General features: G+C 40.9%; 2 long non-coding RNA genes across 2 annotated transcripts; both read left to right on the top strand.

Moving 5' to 3' along the window:
- Positions 1–8,181: 8,181 nt before the first annotated feature.
- LOC147207344 (uncharacterized) lies at positions 8,182–9,159 on the top strand. The gene is made up of 5 exons (XR_015100379.1): positions 8,182–8,293; positions 8,375–8,558; positions 8,694–8,755; positions 8,909–8,968; positions 9,078–9,159. It is a non-coding gene; the product is annotated as an uncharacterized LOC147207344 (long non-coding RNA).
- A 6,623-nt stretch (positions 9,160–15,782) lies between these two features.
- LOC147207343 (uncharacterized) lies at positions 15,783–17,111 on the top strand. Its single transcript, XR_015100376.1, has 2 exons — positions 15,783–15,831; positions 16,321–17,111. It is a non-coding gene; the product is annotated as an uncharacterized LOC147207343 (long non-coding RNA).
- Positions 17,112–18,526: the final 1,415 nt, after the last annotated feature.

The following is an 18,526-nucleotide window of genomic DNA, read 5'->3' as shown; positions in this document are numbered from 1 at the left end:
CTCGCGACCTTTACCCGCTCCGTAATGGTTGTAACTAAGGACTCTAAGTGAGGCGGCTGAGAGCAAAAGGTCCAAGTTGTCTTTATGCTGATTCGTAATTCCGTCGAGGTTTGCACATGCAGACCCAAAACGGTATTACTTGAATGCCACATTTTTCTCTTTTCTTTACATTGGCTCGGTATTCATCGTTAAAAGATCTCCGACATATTTCAGAGCTGTTCTCCTGCTAAATACGTCGCTGTTTTGATAAAGTATGAGACTATTAAAACCTAGCATCGGGCAGAAGAAACAGACTTTAGAAAAGGTCATTAGCTTCTTTTTTTTTTAAACATATATATATTTTTAAAAAAAGCTCTTTATGGACATTATTTAAATGCAGCAGTTCACTGGTCATTGATGAGAGGAATATTATTTGAACAAGTTATCTGTGGTCACAGACAACCAACATTGACTTGACCAGACTTGTTTTCGAATTTTCTCCTACATTGCGATAAGCACAAATAAAACACAATGTGACAGCAACATTTTTTTAAAATTCATGGCCAAGTTCGTAATATAGGTTTGGCAAATTGAGCTTTCAAGCACTGTTGTGAGCTTCTACACCTCAACCTACCTGCCGGTGCCTCAGGTCAGGTACGTTTACAAGAGGTAGCAAAGAACTAAGCGCAACCTCACAGAGGATCAAGCTTTTTTTCACTGATGGTCCTTCCTTTTGGAACAACCTTCCGTTCAACCAGGAGTGTTAAACTTGTTCTAGTTCAGGGGCTACATGTTGCCTAATTGAATGTCAAGCGGGCCCGCCCAATAATATCATATCATAATTACATATAAATAAGTACAAGTTTTCCCCCTTTGTTTTCATGCAAAGGACTACAAGTACATTGGTGAAATATAATGAAATGAAATATCCTTTGACAAAAACATGTCATGAACAACTTCAGAAGTCATTTTAGAAAATCCCACACGAAATATTTGTAAGTCACAAGTAATAGAAGAAAACACATTACTTGAAGCATGAAAAGAATCATTTCTATTCCATAAATTGGGCAAACATTCATTTCAAATTGATGTCACGTCCCCGCGTCATTAACTCCACAAATATGATCAAATGCAATAGAAATTGCGGAACATGATTTGACTGCGTTTCAACTGGCTGGTCAAATCTGCCGATCGATCCAAAATCCTCTCCGCCAAAGTATTCCTCATCAGACTGATCTTGGCAGAGGCTTTCTCGATTCTTGGCACACAAGAGTTCTGCGGCTTTCTGGATGAATGTTGTCACGCCGGCGCCGTCGAAATATATTGATGCTACTTCATTAGCAATCCGGTTGCTGGCTTTCCCTGCTGTGTCTCTAACCTCCAGGCTCCGGGTGAAAACAGACTGCTATTTCTTTAGACCCACCACCAATTCCTGTATCCACACTCTTTTCAGGTGTCCTGACAAGCAATCAAATTTTAGGGCATGTTGAGTTTCATAATGACGCTGCACATTATATTCTTTCCAGCACTTGTCGGATTACACCTCAAGCACACGGGCTTCCCTTTCACCTCTGTGAATAAGCAGGAAGCGGTTTCTCTTTTTTCTTGGAGAAAACTGCATCCGGCCTCCACTTTTGTTTCTTTTATGACAGAACCAATTTGGCAATAAGCGTCGACTCCACGGTACTTGGGAGAAGGCGCGCTGCTCTCTCTCCCCATCGTCTTAAAACAAATTTTTATTCTTTGACTTTCGACTCTGCATGAGACTCGTTGTTTTGGTCTTTTATTGGGTTTCTGTTTTTATGTTCATAATGGATTACTTTAACAGTCCTTGTTTTGATGTATCACAGTTTGTCTGCAGCTGTGGGTGCTTTAAAATGCTTCATTAATAAAGTCGGGTTGAGTTGGTTTTATACTTGAATCCCAGTGCAAAAGTAAATCCATCTTCCATGTTGAAGCTGAACTCATTTTCGACTCAACTATTTCATTTTGACTGTATAAATTCAACAGCGCAATGATTTTATGAGCCGACACTGAACCAAACTGGATGCTGACGTGTAGTCATGAAAAAGCAACTCTGTGTGAGCTTATAGAGAGAAGCTGAAGGTGATAAAAAGACTTACGGCAGTACAATTTCCAGCAGGAAGAATAAAAATGATCACGTATGTTAAACTCAAGTCCCAGGGGCCGGAAACGGCCCACCAAATCCTTTGAAGTGGACCGCGAAAGCAAACGTGTGTCAAATTCCATAAATCCTTGCTAAAATCTGGACCAAATTGTCATGTGTAGCAGATAACGTTTCGATTTTGCAAAATTTTTTGTTACTCTTGACAGTAACTTGAACAACACTTGGGGAAAAAAAAACAGCATCCATGACCTTTGATGGCAAAGCTAGTAATCCAGTGGTTGGTTGTGTCTATTGAATAATATGATGAGGTGACTAAACAATCTGGTTTCTTAGTCATAACCGCCAGTGACTACATTGTGGCCCGGCACAAAAATGAGTTCGACAGCCTTGCCGTACACACAGTACAGCGCAAAAGTCTGAGGCCACCATCTGTTTATTCACAAGCTCCCTTGTTCACGGAAAAAAAAAAAAAGATGATTCAAGGGGGTGATCTGATGGACATCCATTTTTTTTTGGCATTGTATGACTCAAAGTGTGAGACACCTTTAGTCAGAGCCTCAACAAAGCTACAGAACTTTCACATACACAGAGTGATGTCTACATTCGCCCTGTCCGGACAACAGGCTTGTGCTCCCAACAAATAGAAAGCATACTGTGCAGAGACCCTGTCAACAATGAGTTCCAACTGGAATCCTAGTTTATCTACACCAATGAATGCTGACAAATGTCACCATGCTGTCCTTGGTCACAACAAATAAACTCTGTCTTAGGCGGATGTCAACTGTGTAGCAACTGACAACACCCTCAACGCCGTTTGACATGCAGACACAAAGCATCAGGACGTCCTTATGAATATCCCAACACAGCCACATGGTGATGACTCACTGAGGCAACGACTTGGATGACAGCAAAAGTAGCAGAAAGCAGATCACTTGCCCCTTTTCTGGTTGGCTGACGTAAAGTAAGTGCCCGCACATCTCTAAAATGGGTTGTGGGGACACACGGAATGACAGCAGAATTATGTGATATTATCTGGCACGACATGGCGGAGGCGGGTGCAAAAATGGAGGCTTCCTCCATCAAAACCTAAGACCAGTGGATGACAGTCAGGTCCGTAAATATTGCTGCGCAGCAAAACAAAAGGATTTGAAAGGAGATGACCAAAATGTGCTTTTGACTTTCATTTGAAAGCATTTACATCCAAATCATATGAACGGTATAGAATTACAATAGTTTGTGTGCATACCTCCTACTTTTTAAGATACCAAAATTACAAATAGTATAAACCAGGGGTGGGCAATTATTTTTTGCATAGGGCCACATGACAACCAGAAAATATTATGGAGGGCCGGATCAAAAGGGTGAACTAAATTCGACAATATTAATTGGATTTCTTTATTTAAAAAGCAGTATTTTGCATTTTTTGGCACGTTTTTCAGACTTTAAGAGTACATTATTCCGTCGTATCGAACGGGATTTGCTTGACTTGGCGCTACTGCGGGCTTCCGTATCGTCTCCCCCTTCCTCCCTATGCTCTGCAACTTCAAGTAACTGTCCAAATGAAATGAATGCAGTTGTTGACATCGAACCTTAATTGTGTACCAACCTTCGGCGGGCCGGATTAAAAAGACCAACGGGCCGGATTTGGCCCGTGGGCCGTAGTTTGCCCACCTCTGGTATAAACAAACAATCAGAAAGCAAAGTTTCACATTTTAATACTTCTGGGATGCATAAACTTCTCCAGACGCTTGATTTCATCCCTTGTAACACTGCCAGGCAACTAGTGTAGCCGTCTCCCGTTCCCGCTTGGTCTTAGGTCATTTTTTTTTCCCTTCAAGCAAAAGGCGTGGTCACTCAGATTCAGGTCAGGTGACTGACTTGACAATTGAATTTCTTTTTCCTTAAAAAAAAAAAAAAAAAAAACACTGTTTGCTTTCGCTTTGTGCTTCGGATAATTGCCCATCTGCATTGAGAGTTCCAAAAGTGAGCTCATTGCCCAAAACACTTCAGAACTCCTCCGACTTCCTTTGTCAGCAGTCACATCGTCAATGTATACAAGGCAAAATGTTGCAGTGGCAGCTGTGGCATGGCTCCCTGTACATGGAACAGCCAAGCAGCCAAATGGCAAAGTCACCACTTTTGGTCCCTTAAAAAGTACAAAGACCATAAAAGTACAGAAATTTACGGAAGAGGAAAGATTACCCTCAGCAGCAGTTCACATCTTTACAGTGATACAGCAATGAAGTGTTGCTTTGTTTAAGACTATCAATGTATCATACAAAATAAAATGACAGTAAAACAAAGGGAGCACACTGAGCATAATGAAGCCTGCACATATCAACATATACTTGATGATACCTGGCGTTAGAGGAGCACAAAATATAAAAGCCTGGAAACAGTATCCAACTTAATGACTTTCACACTGCAAGTATGTCATGCATCTGCTACTCTTCATAGATCCCACATGAGCCAATGATGCTGTCCGAGGACCTTCCAAGGCATCAGCAACGTTCACGAGTCCTTCTGCGGTGCACCATAAAAAGTTATGGACAAACTCTAAAAACCTTTCCGCCCTTGAATATTTAGGGATGCCTGTGATTTTCTGGCGTGACATTTTCTGTCGAGAGTGCCACAACAACATCATTTCTCTTCCAGAGGGGCCATTGTTAGGGTTCAGTTGTGACTCCAAGCGCACGACAACAGATCGTGATGGCATTAGCCAAAACTTGGCGTAATTACAAGCTTTGCCAACTCAGGAGAATTCAAACTGAAACTTACTTCACATTCAAGGGGGAGCACAAAGAATCCTCGGAGAGGGGGAAACGTCCACAGAGGAAGCGAAAACTTCACGTGGTGTCTACACGTGCTTGCTGCAGGTTGTTATGACACAAACTTGCACTGAGTACTGGTTTGGGGGCCAACTTATACCAGCCCAAACTAGCTGATGAGCTACAGGTGGGTGATGAGCTGGCGAGCCTCAGGTGTGCGGGTACAGAGCACCCTGGTTGAGGAGGCTGCCTGGCTGGCCCCGCCCTTAACAGCTCTGCTCCATGACAGTTCGAATTAGCTTGAGCACAGTGACAAGAACTTAAGACATGAGAAATAACAAAATAAAAATGATTCAACATGAGTTTCTTTTTTTTTTTAATTCCCTGTTTCTTTTGAAAATATGCATGCACAAACAGGCATGAGCCCCTACGAGACTCATTAGGATGTGTATTAGGTGCATGTTGACTTGAGGAGATATAAACACCGCAGCTTTATTTGTTGTTTAAAGTGCTCTTTCAAGAGTTTCAGCATACTTTTTGTAAACTTTTGCATGACACTCCACTCTTTGTTCATTTCTGCAAAAATATTAACTACAAAAAAAACCACACAAGTGTAGTGAAAACCAAAATTCAAATGCTGAACCTCAAAATGAAAATAGGTACTGTACCTGTATATCCATCCATTTTCCGAACCGCTTGATCCTCACTAGGGTCGCGGGGGGTGCTGGAGCCTATCCCAGCCGTCTTCGGGCAGTAGGCGGGGGACACCCTGAATCAGTTGCCAGCCAATCGCAGGGCACACAGAGACGAACAACCATTCACGCCCACACTCACACCTAGGGACAATTTTAGAGCGTCCAATCAGCCTGCCATGCATGTTTTTGGAATGTGGGAGGAAACCGGAGCACCCGGAGAAAACCCACGCAGGCCCGGGGAGAACATGCAAACTCCACACAGGGAGGCCGGAGCTGGAATTGAACCCGGTACCTCTGCACTGTGAAGCCGACGTGCTAACCACTGGTCTACCGGGCTGCCCTATATATATATATATATATATACAGTATATATATATATATATATATATATATGTTACGATAGAACAAATCTGAATAAAATATGTAATCAATTGCATTTTTAATATGGTAAAGAGACTTTATGAACACCCTATATATATCCATCCATCCATTTTCCGAACCGCTTGATCCTCACTAGGGTCGCGGGGGGTGCTGGAGCATATCCCAGCTGTCTTCGGGCAGTAGGCGGGGGACACCCTGAATCGGTTGCCAGCCAATCGCAGGGCACACAGAGACAAACAACCATCCACACTCACAATCACACCTAGGGACAATTTCAGAGAGTTCAATCAGCCTGCCACGCATGTTTTTGGAACGTGGGAGGAAACCGGAGGACCCGGAGAAAACCCACGCAGGCCTGGAGAGAACATGCAAACTCCACCCAGGAAGGCCAGAGCTGGAATTGAACCCGGTACCTCTGCACCGTGAGGTTGACACGCTAACCACTGGACTACTGGGCCACCCGTGTATTCATTATAAAGTCATTAAATATTACATTAAAAATACATTCATAATATGTCACTAATTTCATCGATGTGATATTACTGTACACCCAATTTTGCACCCGTAAAATTGGATCGATAAACACTGTGTAGATACTTTCCAGCACAGGTACCAAAGGCAAGGCTCAGGGGCGAGATCTGGCCTGCCACATCATTTTATGTGGCCCACGAAAGCAAATCAAACATGGCAACATCGATGATGCTTGCAAAAATATGTACCAAAATTTAAAATTCTCATATGTAATAAATAAGAGACTCTGTAAGCATTTTGTTGTGTTTTTGTTTTTCTTGTTGAATGGCTTTCCCTTGTCTTTTTGTCACAAGATTCATTTGCAATTTCCCTTGGCGTTTGCAAGAACGTTTTGTTACCCTCATTCTTATCCTGGTAATTTTGTTACCAGCGTTTTATGTTGTACTTTATGATAAAGTACAACTTAAAATAATAAAGTCTTTATCGGTTGTGTGACCTTATATTGTAACTAAAGCATTTTTATGTTATAATTTATTTTGGTATACGTTTGTGGGATCCGCTCCTATTCCGGATTAGTCAAACACCAATCGGCTGGAAGTAGACGTCTCATACACAGCGAAATTATTTGGCGGGCCTCCTGCAGATATGAGCGGCAATTCAGCTGAATCTGCCACCGAAATTGGTGTCAGTGAAGTTCTTAATCGCGTCTGGAACGCTCTTGACTTTGCAAGACGAGAATTGTCGGTGCAGATGGACGACAGTAATCTATTGCGAGCCACAATAAGCACTTTTCGGAGACGAAGAAGAGCACGCCCGACGGCAGGTAGGCTAACTTTGACAAATCTTATTGGCTCTATAAATGTTGCTATTGCATGAGTTTCAATCAATGTTATGAATAATACGAAAAAAATTAAATAGTTTTGGCCATATGCCTTTTATTTGGTACTGTTTAACTGAGTGTATATAAGTATATAATAATGAGAGGGGAATCGAAGATTATTTGCCCGAACGTCTTTGGCTATTTTGAGATTAGAATACCTGTACCCAATTTGCTGAAGGTACGATTGACAGTTGCATATTCTGTTCCTGTATACAGAAACGCAAACACGTGTTCATGGGATACACGGAGTCTGGAGAGTAAGGCTATTCCTGTTGCCGAATTCCGATCATCTTGCACTCCCGCCTCATTCGGAATGCTGCAAACTGACCAGAATTGGTTTGGGTAATGCACAAATGACATCTTTTCACAGTGAGATTGTATTTTTACCCCCCACCCCCATTTGTTACTGTTATTGCTTCATTGGATGTGTAGTCCTGAACTGGTTGCCAGCCATATCACTAATGTTCAAAAGTTCGGGGTCACTCAGAAAATCCTTATGCTTTAAAGAAAAGCAATGCTTGTTTGTATTGTTAAAAAAAAAACACTAGCAATGTCAAGATTGGTATTTCCAATTAACTTAATGTTATTGTCATGGATAAAACGGTGGGTAAGGGTATAAGTGACCTCAAACGTAGGAACAGTACACACCCTTGTGCTTTTATTGTAAAAAATTATGCTCATATGTTTGATTTTTCTTTTTTTCTGGGGGATGGGTATTTATTTTCCAGGGATCCCAAATCATGATCTGCAAGGGACAAACTCCCCCGAGTGTTATGCACAACTTTCATGGAGTCTCGCAGAGTTTAATAATTACATCTGTCAAAGCTTCCCATCAGTTAGCCTAAATGTTATTGGATTTCATCTCGCAAGAGCTGATAAGTCGAGGCGTCTGACTAGAATTCAGGCAAACACTTTAAAGGACCTCAAAACAGCAGTTGGCAGAAGCAGAATATATATTCTTCCCCAGACCAATATTACACTGCCGTTAGAGGTTAGTCTTTGTATTGATCAAACATTCCTTTTGGATATTAGCACTCTGACTGATTAATAAGAGTTTGTCTTGTCAACATAGATCACTGAATTTGAAAATACTCACGCTGTACCAGAGACATCCCAGCCAACTGAACAAGAGAGCATTCCCCAGTATTTTCCTCCTCCACCATCCACAACATTGATGGCTTCACCTACTGCTACCTCAACAGCCACCAGACCTGAGGCCTCACGCAGTACCCAATCTCGACCCCCTGCACCATCAGGTATCGTATCTCTGCCCTCACCTGCAGTCGCTCAGGTCATGCCCTCTGCTCCTGGAGTACCAGTTCACTTGTCATTTGTCACATCTAACAACAATTCTGATGCAAGTTCTCAGTCTTTGCCCTTCAATGCCATAGATTTGTCCTCATGGATGAACAATGATGGAAGCTCAGCAAGCACAGGCTTGGACTCTTGTCAAGTAAGTATTTGTCCACAATATTGTAGTTTATATTTAATAATTCAGACTGGAGGCAATTGTGAGCTAAATGGTTACAATTGGAGATTAAAAGGCACCCTCTCGGTGTTCACGTCAAAAAAGACAGCTGGATGTAAGTCTAACTCTTTCCAACAGGAGCCAAGTTTAGAGTCAAGTTTGGATTCTGCACAGTGGCTCAATGCAGGGACCCCAGAGGTATATCCCCACATGGAGATTATAAATAATCTGTCATATGTTCTGAAAATATGACTGCAGACATGTTCATGTTTTCACATTATAACATGCACCATTTGTATTTTTGAAGGTATTTTACAGAGTGACACGCTTGGAATCAATGAACAGGTATTTTGTAGGTTTAGAAACATGTACCATATGTGACACGGAATTCTATTCAATTTCTGTTCTGTCCTCAACACTTGTGCTGTGCCCTGTATATTGACAGATAGTTCAACAGCCCTTTCTTATTAACACTCTGGAGAAAGTTTTGTACTTTATGAAGGTTTGAATATAAGAAGCTTTTTCTCCAGCAAAACTCTGTGGAAAATACAGAAAGCAAATAAATGATTTGTCACTTTTACTCTACGGACACCAATGTGAATGAATAAGAAATTAAGGAGATCCACATGCATGAATTAAATCACAATACATCTGTAGATAAATCAAAATGCAGTACATCTATGATGCAAATGGTTTGAGAGTCTGGAGTTCCAGTATGTAATTATGATTTGGGTAATCTGATTTTTAGGACTCGTGTGGATGACTTTTTTATTGATGATTCTGAAGAAGAGAGGTCAGATGATGACCTCATGGCAGTTGCTTATGAAAATGACAGTCCTCCATCAGTAAGTTAGAGCTCTTTTAAACATAACATAGGCCAACATGTTTTTTTTTTCAGGAGTTGTTTATGACACTGCATTTTAAATATTCATAAGTGGAAAGAATTTGTTGCCTCTCTCTGCCATTGTTTTGCCATTCAATTCTAATATACTGTTCTTTTAATGTACATTAGGAAGAAGTGGATCTTGCCACTATGTTGAGAAATTTTCACGAGGATCACATTTCTGGCAATCTGGTATCCACCATCTGTATCAGAAGGAGTAAGCTTCTGGAGAGTGCCATTAAAGCAATCTCCAGAGTGACTTTCTGTTGGATGCAGTCACCACACAGAGTTTGTAGGAGAAGATGCAGATGATATGGGGGGACCACAGCGGGAGTTTTTCAGGTATGAATGCCGGTTTTAATTTTCCATTTTCAACACATGGGTGCTGGAGCTTATCCCTGCTGTCTTCAGGCGGAATGCGCACAGCACCCTAAACTGGTTGCCAGCCAGTTGACTGCTCCAAATTGTAAGCAGGTGCGAATGGTTGTTCGTCTCAGTGTAGCTTGCGATTGGTTGACGACCAGTTCAGGGTGTACATCGCCTACCGCACAAAGACAGCTGGGATGAGCTCCAGCACGCCTGCAAAGCAATTCATAAGATGAATGAATGGCTGAAAGAAACCCTTTTCTTTTGATTTTTATCCTAGACTCCTGATGATAGAGGTACACACCTCCCTCGGAATTTTTGAAGGAAAGGCTGGCCAGGTCTTTCTTACTTATGACCAAACGGCTCTAGACCAGCAAAAATATTTGAAAGGTGGCAACCTTATCGCTTGGTCAATTGCTCATGGTGGTCCATGTATTAAGGCCCTGGATCCAACACTGGAGCAGTTTGACTGGCATGTGCTGCCTGACCCAGATGTGCAAAGCAAAGTCAAAAGGGTACATCACGATTGTCATTTAAAGATGTATTTGTTAAGAGTCAAACTGCTACCAGTTGCTCTTTATTTCTATGAAAAGAAAGTTCAGTCTGAGACTCGGCTGCATTGTTCCCACTCCTGTCTCTCAGATTCAACAGTGCAAGACAAATGAGGACCTGATAGCACTCCAACGTGACTTGGGGGACTGGATTTCTGAGTGTGGCATCCCAGGAATATTTAGTGCCAAAGTTGAAGACATGCCAAAAATCTATGCGTATGTTGTCAAGCATTACATCTATCTCAGGTAAAAACATGCAAAGGAAAGAAACATTTCAACTTTTAACTGATACGAAATAGTGTCACCGAGGTGATGTAAATATGTAGATTTCAATCAGACCCTGCCTTGACTAACTTATATTTTGAAATGTTAGTTTTGAATCGACAACAAATTGTGATGGACAAATGAATCTTCATGAAGTACTTATTTTTTTGACTCCTCTATATGGCACTCACGATCTAAATGTAGCCCCAGATTGGTTTGTGTGCGCCTATTAGGTAGTTCCGCCTACCAAATAGGCGCACACAAACCAATCGGGGACTACATAAAGATGCAGTGGAAATATATTAAATTTACACTGCACTAGTGTTTATCTTCAAATCAAGAGTACCATCTAGAAGAGTAAAAAATTATCACGAATGCTTACTTTTTCCAACATTTCCGGTTTTGCAGAATCGGCAATACTAGTGTTTCTAATTCTGAGGACAAAAATAATGTTGCTCTTACAAATGACAGAGGTCCCAGCTGAATATCAGTTGGAAATGTGTTTCTCATTGCTGAAACAAGAGACAGATGAAATTAAATCATGAAAAGGTGTGCGTATAGGGGTTTTCCCCTTTCTGACCTGGTCATGACTGCTAAAAATGGAAAGCTATTGTAAAAACATAATTATGACTACATACCCTACGGTCATATGAATTTGGGCCCAATTATGCATCTTATGAAAAACTCCAAATGTATATCAGGGATTCAAGACTGTTACAGACTAATATACTCTGCATATGTTCTCACTGTTGCATTATAGAACAGCCAAGATGATACACCAGTTCACAGAGGGAATGAATGCATACGGAAAGTTGTGGGACCTAGTCAAGAAAAACTGGATCGCTTTCTTGCCCCTGTTCACCAACATGCAGGAACCTCTGTCAAAGGCAGCCTTCAAAGCCATCCTCACTTATAACTACAGTGACAGAGGAACCAATAATCGTCAGACAGAGGAGGATACCATCTACAGCTGGGAAATGGTTTTGAATATGATTGAGGGTAACTTAATCAAGCCTTTGTTGCAGAAATTATTAAATACCTTGCACAAACAAAATGGCACACTTAAAATTTTCACTACTTTGACGGACTGATCAAAGTGCTATAGTCGGATGTTTTACCATTTGAAGACAATGTAATTGACACAAGAAAGGGTTGTTAGAAACTTTAATGAAATGCAAATCATTTTCCTTACATTATGTTCATATACCCTAAATTTGTTACACGAGAAGATGGTGAAATACTGTCCAGATGTTATGTTTGATTTACTTTTTTTGTGTCCAATGGCAGACAAAATGGTTGAAATCAGATTTGAAGACCTTCTCGTCTTCATCACTGGGGCGGATGAAGTTCCTGTCCTGGGTTTCCGCGACAACATCTGCATCGATTTTTATGACCAGGCTGAGGGGATGCGACGTTTGCCCTACGCGTCTACCTGCATGTTGTGTTTGTACCTGCCGAGAGGAGTTACAGAGGAGAACGACCTGCAGCAGATGCTCTCCCAGGCAATAGGCGACTCCTTGGGCTTTGGAAAGGTGTAGAGGTGCGTTTATCTCCCTTCAATAACATTTCGAATCGTTCTTGCACACACCAGGTATTTTTCCCTCAAGTCTGTTGTTTCATTGATTGCATTTTGAATATATTGCAGGTGCTCTGGGCTCAGGTTAAGTTGCTGTGATATAGTCACTGGTTGTTCAAGACCCTCACTGTTTGCTTGAAACTGGTTGAACTGTATGCCGTGTCTTGCCAAGCCAGCTTCGAGATTTTCTTGGCTGTAAGGGTCATCTCCAAAGACATTGTTGAGGGCTGTTGTTTCCTGCTCACTGTTGGCTAACATGCCGTCCATCCAAATTTGTGTTGGAATGCGGTTGTTTGCTGTTCTCATTCTGTGGTTGTTCCAACCACATTTGAATAAGCACAGTCGTTTTTCAATTTCTGGCTTGTATACAATCTGTAGTGCCATTTTGTGAATGATATCTTCAGGGTTCAGTATTTGTTCATCTTCAAACGAATAGAACAGCGTGTAAAAGTAGTGCACAACCTGATGAAAAACATCTCTCCAAAGGCGTTCGATACGTTGATTGTGCACAGACTGGCCTGTAATGTGCCTTGCGTGCTCTTGCCCTTGCAGTAGGTTCATTAAAAGAGCAACCAGAGTGTTTTCACCACCATGGTCGGATCTTACTCTGGAGGGTAACCCATACAGGCAGGTGGCTTGGACAAAATATTTCAACACTGTCAAAGCTGTGTTGTCTGTGCTGCAGTTGAGGTACGTTATTAGCCTGGAATTACCATCAATGCCAGCATGTGTCACAAACCCCCACCTGTAAAACAAACATAAAAAGAATAATGGATTAAATACAAGAAAACAATCAAGTTTCATATCTTGTTTGAAATATCATCTCAGTAGAGATGATATTGCTGTGCGCTTAAGACTACATGGAGGCAATTTGGAGTTTGTGTAACTTGGATATACAAATGATAAAATTCAATTCAATCTGTGCTGTCCATACAATATGGCTTTCTAATGCTCCCACGAGTACAAATATAAGATGATCCCTTATTACCGAATGAGACGCATATGCCCATCTATGTGCCATAAACTATTGGGAAATGGCACATAGTATGTTCTTCTAGCCACAGTCTGGCTCCATCTCTGAGCTGCAGCAGCTGGGTCAATACGGTTGAGGATTTCTCGAACTCTTTTTCTTTGTACTACAATACCATCAGGACGCAGGTATGCCCTCATCATCTGCAACAGGTTCATAAAACAACACAATAAAGAAAGTACACTTTCACACTGAATATAATGATATATACATGAAGGGACAAGAGTATGTAGCAGAACACTTACTTCCGAGCCTGATCTGGGAAATTGGCTGTGCAATCTTCTGACATGCTCCTCCAGGTCAACATCATGAATGGGAGTAAATCTATTTCTGGCTGAAATCTGAAAAGACTTCATTTTTTTATGCAGGTATGAAGAGGAACAACCCAACATCCCCGCGATGGCTCTCACTGTAAAGCCCTGAGTGAGGAGCAGTTCAATTTGATCCCTTGTAATGTCAAGTGCTGGTCTCCCTCGTCTACCTAAAGTATGGAAATAAAAGGTTAAGGAATTCAAGCAAATGAATCACTATGTGTTTTTATATACTGTATACAGTACAGGCATATAGACACAGATGTACATAAAAGTATATGCAGCTTCAAAACCACGAGCAGCTATTTTCTCTAACCATTTTACTCAAGAAAAAAATAATTCAAAATTATAATTGAATAACTAAAAGATCACTAGTTATTGCTTAAAAGTTTATAGCCATCGTGTTACTTAATAGTCTACTGATCTGCAGGAAAACTACTGGTATAAAACAACGTTTGACAGGGTGATAGAAGGTAAGTCACAGCAGGTCGTCAGTAAAACCCGTGTGTAGTTCGAAGAAAAATACATACAAAAAATCAATGACAAAAAATCGTAGCCATTTTACCTGTGTGCAAACGATGTGCCACATGGGAACAAACACGTCCACCATTAGGAGTGGGTCCCGCAATGATGACAGATCGGAGATCTGTTAGACTTTGAATCAAATTTTCAATAGTATCAGCGCTAAACTGGTCACTAACTCTTCTTAAATTAGCAATTGAAATGTTTATCGCGCGTGCTTCACTTTCACCGGCAGACCCTTGACGACAGGCACTCTCTATTGCCCTGCACCTTCGCCGAATACGTCTCAGGACGCTGTCCGCCATGGTTGTTCTAAAAAACTAAGTGGACACAGAATTTCCTAAATCATGAGCCCTGACTGGTGGGATGATACTATTTTGAAACGGACAGCCAATAGGATACCGTTACATGTTTTCGTAATCATCCTTATTTGCATGTAATGCAAGTACAGTGTAATGTCACTAGCACTACAAGTGGGCACATTTATGGCCTTACATGTTCACTAGTAAGCGTCAAAATGATCTTACTAGTGAACTAGTGGGCGTTTCGTGGCTTACATGTTCACTAGTAAGCGTCAAAATGATCTTACTAGTGAACTAGTGGGCGTTTTGTGGCTTACATGTCAACTAGTAAGCCTCAAAATGATCTTACTAGTGACCTAGTGGGCGTTTCGTGGCTTACATGTTCACTAGTAAGCGTCAAAATGATCTTACTAGTGAACTAGTGGGCACATTTATGGCCTTACATGTTCACTAGTAAGCGTCAAAATGATCTTACTAGTGAACTAGTGGGCGTTTTGTGGCTTACATGTCAACTAGTAAGCCTCAAAATGATCTTACTAGTGAACTAGTGGGCGTTTTGGAGCTTACATGTCAACTAGTAAGCCTCAAAATGATCTTACTAGTGAACTAGTGGGCGTTTTGTGGCTTACATGTCAACTAGTAAGCCTCAAAATGATCTTACTAGTGAACTCGTGGGCGTTTTGGGGCATACATGTCAACTAGTAAGCTTCAAAATGATCTTATTAGTGAACTAGTGGGCGTTTCGTGGCTTACATGTTCACTAGTAAGCGTCAAAATGATCTTACTAGTGAACTAGTGGGCACATTTATGGCCTTACATGTTCACTAGTAAGCTTCAAAATGATCTTACTAGTGAACTAGTGGGCGTTTCGTGGCTTACATGTGCCCACTAGTTCACTAGTAAGATCATTTTGACGCTTACTAGTGAACTAGTGGGCACATTTATGGCCTTACATGTTCACTAGTAAGCGTCAAAATGATCTTACTAGTGAACTAGTGGGCGTTTTGTGGCTTACATGTTCACTAGTAAGCGTCAAAATGATCTTACTAGTGAACTAGTGGGCAATATGGAAAAAATACTCAAAGGGCTTGCCTGGCAAGCCCTTTGAGTATTTATTCATCCGTGATTGTATTGTAGACCAATGAGAGCACGTCCGACAGACACGTGGACTTCGGGCAGCCAATCATGATGCATTTCGAGCCAAGCCCCAATAAAAACGGAGGAGAAAACTTTCAGACGGACTGAAAGCTTTTCGGGTAAATATTACTCTTGTTGTTACACAAAATGTTGTTTTACGATTATTTTAGGCGGTAAAGTTATGGTGTAAATGTCAAATATGTGGTCAATTTATCAAGATGAAGCCTGCTTAAAAATTTGCTCCAACGATTTCGGAGATGTGTCTGACTTGACAGCAATGGTGGCAGTTCAACGCTGACAGTCGCAGTCGGGTGCAGATTTATTTCGGCAGGACTTTCTCAAATCTGCCGTTTGCTCTGACAATTCTCTGTCTGACAGTCACATTTTGCCTTATTACTCACAAGCTAATTGACATTTAAAAAAGAGTTAAAGTTAATGTTTGGAACATGATTTTGCTCTTATTGTTCGCTGCCTTAGTTCGTTTGAATTATTCGCTGCCTGCATTACATGAAGTACATTTTTTAATATTCACAAGACTGTAACTGTGCATTATAAATAATGTAACATTTGCACTATGTTTTACTGGATCTACAACTAAACTAAACTAGGTCCTCGTTTCTGGGAGAGTCCACAGCACCTCCTGCATCACAACCATTCTGCCGGCACACCTTCAGCAGCACGATGTTTCTAACGGGAGCTGGAGGGTGATCAGCTTCATTGAAGAACAGGAGGAGGAGAGGCACAACGTTTGTCATCTGTGATATGTTTTTAGACTTTTCTCCTCATTAAAAAAAAAAACTGTGTATGTTTTGTTAATTTCTTGATATAGTTCTTGTATTTAAATATTTTAACAATCAAATATTTTTCAACTGTGTTTTGGATATGAATTGTATGAAATAAATCAGTGAAGCCCCAATCAAATTCTACTCCATCTAATCTGCTCGATCACACTGCTGTCAAAATGCTGTAAATAATGCCTTCATTCATGATTGTAGAAACCCCAGAACGGTAAACATGTGATTATTTTATTTTAAAATATAAGAAGCCTATGTTTTTCAATTGTGCTCATTTTCGTTGTATTGCACGACAAATATAATAGATGAGCCGGTTTGGGGACATCATCAACCAAGCTGCTGCTCCAATTGCAATGCGATATATTGTCCTGCTCTCCTAAATTCGCATCTACACCACAAATTATAGCATCCTAACTGATTTAGCAACAACTGAAAATTCACATCATTATTTAGGGAGAATATGTTGCAGAACTGTTGCATAATATGGTGCCGTATTAATTTTATTTAGTATAGCATACATATATAAAAGTGGAAAGATACTGTAGAGCTGTACCATTACTCTTTATCTCCGTGTACATAATAAATAAACATCACCTACAGATACATTGACTGGTAAAAATTGCTTGATTCCTTCTGTATACTGTAGATATTACGCAAATGGCGGTAAATAATTGTGAAAGCTCAGAATCAGGTTTTAAAGGGTTAATTTTTTGCTGGGTGGTGCTCTTATTATGGAGCCAATAGGAGGTGTTCACTTCTGGCACTGTCCTGCCTCCTGATTAGCATTTAGCGTAACTAGTGTGACCAGTGAGCCATTAGTGTTTCACATGTTGTACAAGTGAACATTTTGCCATCACTAGTTAACTAGTTAAATCAAACGACCATTTAACTAGTTGACTAGTGAGTAGGGTGACATCCAGTAGTTCCACTAGTGCGACATTTTGACTTCACTAGTCGAACTAGTGAAGACAAATTGTCGCACTAGTGGAACTAGTGGATATTTGGGGCATCACTGGTGAGCAAGTAACATTTTTGGACTCACTAGTTGGTTATCAAGGCTTTAACGGTCTTAAACTAGTGCACTATCAATGTTTTATCCTCCACTAGTTAACTAGTGGATATTTCAGCTCCCACTAGTTAACTAGTGCAGGAAATCATAGGCCACTAGTTAACATGTTAGAACAATCCACGTTTCACTAGTTAACACTTTTTAAACCTTACTAGTAAACTAGTAAGACTTTGAACCTCACTAGTTTGGTCTAGTGGGCCACTAGGGCATAAAAAAGCTGACTAGCTGGGAAGTTCCCTCTGCTTGTGTGCTTCCAGGTGTCACTAGTTAGAATTCTGTCAGCACTAGTTGGACAAAAGTGGCACTAGTTGCCAAAAATGAGTGGCTAGTGAGGATTTCTGTGCAACTAGTTCGACATTAGGTGTCACTAGTGTGGCCGAGTGTCGAACTAGTGCTGAAAGAGATCGAACTAGTGTAACACACTTATGTTTGATATCAGGGATTTGGAATAAATGCTCAAATGGCTTGCCATAGCCACACCTTCCACTTCCTATTATGATCAAGCCACTGTGAGGGCGCATGAGAGGCCATTACACTGTCATCTAGTGTGTAATTCATGTAAGAGCACATCGTTCTGTAGCGTGAGAGGGCCACTCGTATTGAGAGTTGAAATTCCTGTTCATGAAGAGCTGTCATAGAGCTTTTTTTTTTAATGAATTTGTGATTTGCAGTCTATATATTGAGGGTGAAAGACGTAAGTGGTTCATGAATATTTAGTAGGAAAGTGGATGAAAAGACAAAAACCGTATGTTGACAATACTTCAAACTTCACACTGCAAATATGCTATTTTTAATTATTATTATTTTTTTGCATTCCTTTCTTATTTCCCTTCAAGTACTGTAGCAATAGCAGACTGTAAAGGGTTTACCAGCAGGTGGTGCAACGGGCAATAATAATAACCCGCTCCACTAAGCGTGTGGTTTCCGCTGACAAATGTGCTTGCAGCCTGC

This window comes from Hippocampus guttulatus, chromosome 3 (assembly GCF_054856545.1).
Source record: "Hippocampus guttulatus isolate MCC_2025c chromosome 3, RoL_Hgut_1.0, whole genome shotgun sequence".
Classification (NCBI taxonomy): domain Eukaryota; kingdom Metazoa; phylum Chordata; class Actinopteri; order Syngnathiformes; family Syngnathidae; genus Hippocampus; species Hippocampus guttulatus.
The sequence above is the reverse complement of the archived record's forward strand: the minus strand, read 5'-3'. Positions and strand labels throughout refer to the sequence as shown.